The sequence below is a fragment of the Rattus norvegicus genome, chromosome 14 (genome assembly GCF_036323735.1).
Source record: "Rattus norvegicus strain BN/NHsdMcwi chromosome 14, GRCr8, whole genome shotgun sequence".
Classification (NCBI taxonomy): domain Eukaryota; kingdom Metazoa; phylum Chordata; class Mammalia; order Rodentia; family Muridae; genus Rattus; species Rattus norvegicus.
Genome location: NC_086032.1, coordinates 105,287,922 through 105,296,263, shown reverse-complemented (window position 1 = coordinate 105,296,263; position 8,342 = coordinate 105,287,922). Strand labels below are relative to the sequence as shown.

The 8,342-nt window shown below is 38.8% G+C and overlaps 1 pseudogene; it reads left to right on the top strand.

Annotated features, from left to right (window-relative positions):
- Window positions 1-1,464: 1,464 nt before the first annotated feature.
- Window positions 1,465-3,050, top strand: Paip1-ps1 (poly(A) binding protein interacting protein 1, pseudogene 1; annotated as a pseudogene).
- The last annotated feature ends 5,292 nt before the right edge of the window (window positions 3,051-8,342 follow it).

Genomic DNA, 8,342 nt, shown 5'->3' with positions numbered 1-8,342 from the left:
TTTTACAGTTTCCTCTTGGTCCAGGGATGTGGGCAGGGGTAGGCAGTATTGGTGGTCTCTTCCGCTCGGCAGCCTCAGGAGTGCCCACCTGACCAGGCGGTGAGGTCTCTCTCCCACGGGGTCTGGGAGCAGAGAGCAAATTTAAGGTTTCTAACAGAGGAGAGGTTACTTAACACTTTTCATAAATTCTTAGTAAAGTGTTGTCACAGAACCATAGTCCTTGTTCTAGATTTTAGTTTTTTTGATGGATAAAGAGATCTATAATTCCATTTTATGTATATAATTAAATAATTCTCTGGTTAAAGTCAAAGTAACAACATTAATGGAAGCCAATAGTTTATAATTTAGTTCACTAAAAATGGTCACAAAGAAACTATTCTGTGACATGTATTCTTTTTTTTTTTTTATCTTTATTAACTTGGGTATTTCTTATTTACATTTCGATTGTTATTCCCTTCCCAGGTTTCTGGGACAACTTCCCCCAGCCCCTCCCCCTCCCCTTCTCTGTGGGTGTTCCACTCCCAGTCCTCCTCCCATTACTGCCCTCCCCTCAACAATCATGTTCACTGGGGGTTCAGTCTTGGCAGGACCAAGGGCTTCCCCTTCCACTGGTGCTCTTACTAGGCTATCCATTGCTACCTATGAGGTTGGAGCCCAGGGTCAGTCCATGTATAGTCTTTGGGTAGTGGCTTAGTCCCTGGAAGCTCTGGTTGGTTGGCATTGTTGTTCATATGGGTTCTTGAGCCCCTTCAAGCTCTTTCAGTCCTTTCTCTGATTCCTTCAACGGGGGCCCTGTTCTCAGTTCAGTGATTTGCTGCTGGCATTCGCCTATGTATTTGCTGTATTTTGGCTGTGTCTCTCAGGAGAGATCTATATCCGGTTCCTGTCAGCCTGCATTTCTTTGCTTCATCCACCTTGTCTAATTGGGTGGCTGTATATGTATGGGCCACATGTGGGGCAGGCTCTGAATGGGTGTTCCTTCTGTGTCTGTTTTAATCTTTGCCTCTCTATTCCTTGCCAAGGGTATTCTTGTTCCCCTTTTAAAGAAGGAGTGAAGCATTCACATTTTGGTCATCCTTCTTGAGTTTCATCCTGGACAGATGTCATACAGACCCTAAGAGAACACAAATGCCAGCCCAGGTTACTGTATCCAGCAAAACTCTTAATTAACATAGATGGAGAAACCAAAATGTATTCTTGAATATGCATTTTTTCCAATTTTTTTCCATAGTTCCAAAATGCAGCTTTGTGGTATAGAAGGTATCTTCACAAAATAATATCCAGTGATACATCCTGTAGGGAAGCATCTTCATGCAGAGATGGGAACCATTTTCATCCAAGTTTCACTGTCTCTAATTCCTGACCAGTTACATCTTGTTATAAAGAAATGAATTCCAGCACTTTTCTCCAGAGTAACCAGCGAGGAGGTCGGAGTCGCCCAAACAAAGGAGGCCCAAACAGAGAGCTCCACCTAGTTCATAGGATAAAATCCCACAACAGAACTCGGAGTCAGCAATGGCTAAGCCCCAGGTGGTTGTAGCTCCTGTGTTAATGTCTACGCTGTCTGCTAACGCCCCCGAATTTTACCCATCAGGTTATTCTTCTAATTATACAGAATCCTATGAGGAAGGTTGTGAGGATTACTCCACTCTGTCAGAACACGTTCAGAATTTTCTGAATCATCTTGCAGAGCAGCCTGGCAGTTTTGAAACAGAAATTGAAGAGTTTGCAGAAACCCTGAATGGATGGGTCACAACAGACGATGATGTGCAAGAACTTGTGGAGCTTATCTACAAACAGGCCACGTCCATCTCAAATTTCTCTTACATGGGAGCTCGCCTGTGTACTTACCTGTCCCATCATCTGACAGTTAGCCCACAGAGTGGCAACTTCCACCAATTGCTACTTCAAAGGTGCCGGACAGAGTATGACGCTAAAAACCAATCTGCCAAAGGGGAAGAAGTGACTCGAAAATGATTTCATGCATTTGTTCTCTTTCTGGGAGAACTATACCTTAACCTGAAGATGAAAGGGATGAATGGACAGGTCACAACAGAAGATATTCTTCAGGTTGGACTTCGGGAACTGCTGAATGCTCTGTTCTCTAATCCTATGGATGACAACTTAATTTGTGCAGTAAAATTGCTGAAGTTGACAGGGTCAGTTTTAGAAGATACTTGGAAGGAAAATGGGAAAACTGATATGGAAGAAATAATTCAGAGAACTGAAAATGTTGTCCTGTTGCAAACTTCAGCAGAGATGTGAAACAGATGCTCTTGAAGCTTGTGAAACTTCGATCAAGTAACTGGGGCAGGGTCCGTGCAACTTCAACATGCAGAGAAGCTACTCCTGAATATGACCCTAACTCCTTCATGAAAGAACCAACATTTTATCCATCTGATGGTGTTCTTCTTACTGCGGCTGACCCAGATTACCAAGAGAAGTATTAAGAGTTACTTGAAAGAGGGGACTTTTTTCCAGATTATGTAGAAAATGGAACAGATTTATCAGGGGCTGATGACCTAATCTTGGATGATATCGATGATGAGATGGACCCAGAGATTGAAGAAGATTATGAAAAGTTTTGTTTGGAATCAGAGCGCAAGCAAAAACAGTAAAGTTAGATTTGAAGATACCAGGTTGTTTTTTTTTTTTAAATTTAGGTATGGTGATTTAGCAGAACACAGGAAAGCAAGAAACTGTGTCAGACTTATGCCAAATTAAGGATGTTGAGTTATGTTAATAATGTATGCAACTTTAATTTTGTTTAACACTACCTGGCAAAATAAACTCTAGTCCCTGTAACTTTATATATAGTTTTATTATGTACAGTTAATTCTACCTTTTTAGCTGCAGTAAAATCGATTTTGAAATAAATGAAATGTTGAAAGAAAATTTTGCTAGCTGATTAGATGCTTATTGTTCAACTTCTTTTTCTTGAGGTCAAAAGTCTTAGCCTGGAAATACATATTACTGCAAAAATGTAGCATTCCTTTTTAGATATGATTACGACAGCTTTTATTTTAGTTTAGCATTTGATGTTCTGTATATTGAGTCCAAGTACTAAATCATAAACACCTTTAGCCCGAAAGTGTTGGAGTCTATAAACAACCTATTTACATATATAGATGCTATTTGATACCAAGGGCTTTTATATGTCCTTAATGTGGGGTGGGTGGGTCTTAGACACCAGCTAAGGAACCAGTACTCTTCATTGAGGATTTACTCCAATTCAGGAGTGGTTTGCTTTTTGTTTGCTCCACCCTGCTAACTGCATTACTGGCCATCCTACAGTATTATTCTGCTTTCTTCATATGGCTTACTCGTTTTTATTTCATTGCATGGGTGCATTGACTTTTTACTAGAGAATTTTACTAGGTATTTGTCATTCAAGTTTCCATCTGCTTTATATTGGTATACCGTGAGGGTCACTTTTCTAATACTCTTACTATAATGTACCACCTCAGCCCTGTTTAAGTAATGATTTTATCTAATGTCAAATCTTTTTCCAACTAACTAAAAGTAAACCTATATAAAAGGGTTGTTGTAAAAGTGCATGTAAATAGTTGTGTTAATAACTCAGTGTTTTACATTTGGTACATCTGTGTCTGCTTATACACCTAGTTTTCTCACTTCTGCTTATTTGTTTGTTCAGTCTTTATTAAAATTAGAATTGGAAAATAAAACTTAGTTTGTTTCTTCTAAGTTTTTAAAATGGTATCTTAAAGAACTTTCTGTTAAGCTTGCTTACAGGAAATAAAGGTTTAAAAGTTAGAGAAATTACAAAAAAAGAAAGAAAGAAAAAAGAAATGAATTTGTCAGAACCAATAAGATCCATGGTTAAAGATAATGAGCAATTTAAGATGAACAACATTAGAGCAGAAAGATATGGCTCCACGGTGGTAGCAAGATAAAACCCCTCAAAGGCCCAAATGTATATGTGGAACAATAGTCAGGTTGAATCACCAGCTTCTTTAATGAGCCAGCTCATATTATCCCTCTGAGCTTTAAGTCTTCAGTGATTAATGAGAATTCTCCCAGGGCAGGATATGATATGACTATATGTATCTTAATAATCAAGTGATTTAAAATGTTTCTCAACCAAAATTCAACCATGTTTTATACATTACTATAATTCTAATTACTGTAAAACGCAATTCAAAAATAATCTGAAGCCCATAGCAAAGTGGAGAGATTTCTTACAAGCTGACCCTTGCTGCCTCTGTGCTGGCCAAGCTAGGCTTTTTTCAATTCTAAAAAAAAAAAAAAAATTATCCTTAGGACTTTTGTAATCACTAATGCTTTTTCTCCAACATGGTACTTGAATCATGTCCCAGATTATATCTATCCATGAAGAAATATCTCTTGATCAGACACAATATTAAACATCTCAGTTTCTTAGTTGCTGCACATTTTGTCATAAATCTCAATGAAAATAATGATGTGGTGTGGGGCGGCAGGCAGTGAAAGGTACCCTGATCCCTGGTCAAGATAGGTCGAATACCCAGGAGACCCTAAAAGGGATGGCAGGTGCATTCCTAGGATATCAGGGCCTCATGTAGCTGCACCACCAACCCCCAAAGAGATCCGTATAGAGAGGTTTGAGACATACCAGTCATGTAGGGCAATGCCTCAAGCCACTCCTCCGCAGGTGAGGACACGACCACAGGTTGCATAGGCCCAAGACAGATCAGTCGCAGAAACAGGACCACTCCCTGATTATGTACATGAGGTCTTCCCAAGCTCGTGGGCCAAACCAACAGGAAGAACCTGATGTCAGACACTGACCCATCCAAAAACTGTATTTAAGGGTTGTGTCCAGAATTAAAGGTGTGCAGAAATTACTCCATCATCTGAGAGCTTCTGCCATAAGAGCTCTTACACTGCCATTTGGGGAAGAGGCCTGCTCTCCCAAAATCACACCCAGAAGCTCCCCTGCATGCCTCACTGGCTAATCAGTCCGTTGTTGGGTCAGCGTGGTCTGAGCAACCCACGCAGCAGCATCACAAAGAAGTACTGGCAACAGGGGAGGCAAAGCTGCCCCCCCCCCGCCTGAGTTCTCTTCTGCCTTCCCCAAACCCATACAACTAGCTGGGCGAGAGATCCCTGTGGAGAGCATCCCAATGCCAGAGACCAACAATGTGGCAAAAGTTTAACTGCTCAAAACTCTCTGGTGGTACATGTACACTCATTACTACCCACCCCAGTGCTCTGAATTCCTGAGTGAAAGAAACACATGCACAGCCTAAGCAGGTCAATGACTGGGATACCCCTAACTCTCGTGGCTAACCCACACTCCCCTCCGATATTCCTGAGTTATTACTTACTAGAATCTATATTTTAGCTTTGCTGCCCTGGACCTTGCTGGGCAGCACTCTGGGGTGGCTTCCCCCACGTTCTGACATGACAGCAGTGTCTTCCCTCCTGCACCTTTCTGTCTCCTACAGCCGTCTCATAGCAGAATCTTCTATTCCTCCTTTCTCTGTCCCTTCCCAGGAATCCTAAAAGTCCTGCCTCTATCTCTTTGCTCAGCCATTGACCACTGGTAACTTTATTAACCAGTCAAAAATCAACTGGGGGCAGGCTTCCTTTAGTCCTATACGTGGGACACAGCAAAGAAGGTTTTTGGGTAACATAATCAGCATGAAAACACCAGCACCTATAATTAACGCTGTCAAAAATTTAGCTTGTAGAATGACAGAGCTGTCTGTCTTCTTACACCTCAAGGCCGCAAAAGTTTCCATTATTAGCATCCAGTGGTCCAGAAACAAAAGAACAGAGGGTTGCTGTGAGAGAGTTTGCATCTGAAATCCAAGGTAACTGTGCTATATTTCTCATCACTATGACTATAATCCTTTAGATGCTTTTACAGAAAAATAAAAGGCAAAGATCTCTTCAAACCATGCAGCATATTAACGTCAAGATATTTCATTAACTACCATATCATTCAGACAGAGCACAGGAAAAGCTACAATCACAATGTCTGGAAACCGTGTGTCTTGCAGAAAGTCAAATTTGCTCAAGAAAGTGTGAAGATAGTAGACTTCAATGATCAACTGACTGAATGTGGAATAAATCAACTTACCAGCAGCACAACACTCCTCAGAGAGGTTATTTTCTTTTGTTATAAGATGATTTTTAAATGTTTAATATGTCCATGAATAATTGTAATAAATGTCACTTGAAATCTCATCCACTTCTTTTTTCACACCATAATATTTTATTAATTATTTAAAAATTTTATGAAATGTGCTCTGATCCCATTAAATACATGAAACCCGAGTCTTTCACAGGATAGGAATTAAAATGGTATAGAAACACACATACACACACACACACACACACACACACACACACACACACACACACACACAAATATGTAATGTCCCAAGCTAAGGGTTGTATACAAGAAGTTTCTCTTTTCTTTAATCTCGAAACTCTCAAGGACAAAAATGTCTTTCTCTTATAATTCTATCAGTAATGTTTTTTTCCCACAAGACAAAGTGTCTCTATATGTCACTGACAAAAAGCATATTATATCTACAAATATCTCAATTTCTGAGAAGGGTTTTGTTATTTTATCTTTGACACGAAACAATGAAAGGTAAGTGAAGGAAGGAAAATTCTATGTAAGAAAAATAGCATTCTATTTCCTATGGTTATGTGTGACACCACATGCCTCAGAAATGTGTCCATATCAAAGTTTTGCACAACACTTTCTTAATAAATTCTTTAATGTTCTTTCATTAATCATAGTATGCTCATAGAATTACAGATATTTGGAGAGGAAAAGAACCAGATATCTAAATACACAAACCACAAAAGTAAATGAGAAAACATTATTAATAGTTTAAAGTATTGCCCTAATCATATTGTCAAAGAAGAAAGGAATACATTTAGTATCATGTGTCACCACAGTAATTTTGAACCTCAAACATAATTCCTAGTATATAAACCTGAACTGATAAGTGACCCTCTCTTATCCCATAGCTACGTCCTACTGTAATGTACTACTTAAAGTTAAACCTGACCTAGAGATTTGCACCTGCAATGAATATTTGAGACACAACTTATTCAAGCAGTGACACTTCAATAAACAACGAGATGACAGTTTTTCAAAGCACATTAAAATAAAGCAAAGAAGCTTTGCAATTTTATGATGACGCATGTGTTGATTCTTGATCTTAGAACATAAGGCATCAGTGCAGTGTTCAGGAAATTTTCTCTTGCGCTTAGATGTTGGGGGCTCTTCCCCCACTTTCTCTTCTATTAGTTTCAGTGTATCTGGTTTTAAGTGGAGGTCCTTCATCAACTTGGACTTGAGCTTTATATAAGGCAACAAGAATGGATCTATTTGAATTCTTCTACATGTTGACCTCCAGTTGAACAAGCACCATTTGTTGAAAATGTTGTCCTTTTTTCCACAGGATGGTTTTAGCTCCTTTGTCAAAGATCAAGTGTGAGGGTTCATCTCCGGGTCTTCAATTCTATTGCATTGATCTAACTGCCTGTAACTGTACCAATACCATAAAGTTTTTATCACAATTGCTCTGAAATACAGCTTGATGTCAGGGATGGCGATTCCCTTATATGTTCTTTTATTATTGAGAATAGTTTTCACTGTTGTGTTTTTTGCTTTTCCAAATGAATTTGCAAAATGTTCTTTCTAATTCTGTGAAGAATTGAGTTGTAATGTTGATGGGGATTGCACTGAATCTATAGATTCTCTTTCAGCAAGATGGAAATGTTTACTATATTAATCCTGACAATTCATGAGCATGGAATATCTTTCCATCTTCTGTGAACTGCTTTAATTTCATTCCTCAGAGGCTTGAAGTTCTTGTCAAACAGATCTCTCACTTCCTTGGTTAGAGTCAAACCAAGATATTTTATATTATTTGTGACTATTCTGAAGTGTGTCATTTGCCTAATTTCTATCTCAACCTGATTATCCTTTGAGTAGAGGAAGGCCATTGATTTGTTTAACTTAATTTTATTTGCAGCCACATTGCTGAAGTTGTTTATCAGCTATAGTACTTCTCTGGTTGAATTTTATGGGTTACTAAAGTATACTATTATATCATCTGCAAATAGTGATATTTTGACTTCTTCCTTTCCAAATGGTATCCCTTTGACCTGTTTTTGTTGTCTAATTGATCTGGCTAGGACTTCAAGTACTATATTGAATAGGTATCAAGAGAGTTGACAGCCTCATCAACCAACAGATTGGAAAAAGGTCTTTACCAATCAAACATCTAAGAGAGGATTGATATCTAATATATACAATGAACTTAAGAAGTTAGATTCCAGAGAATCAAAAATCTTATTTAAAAATGGGGTAC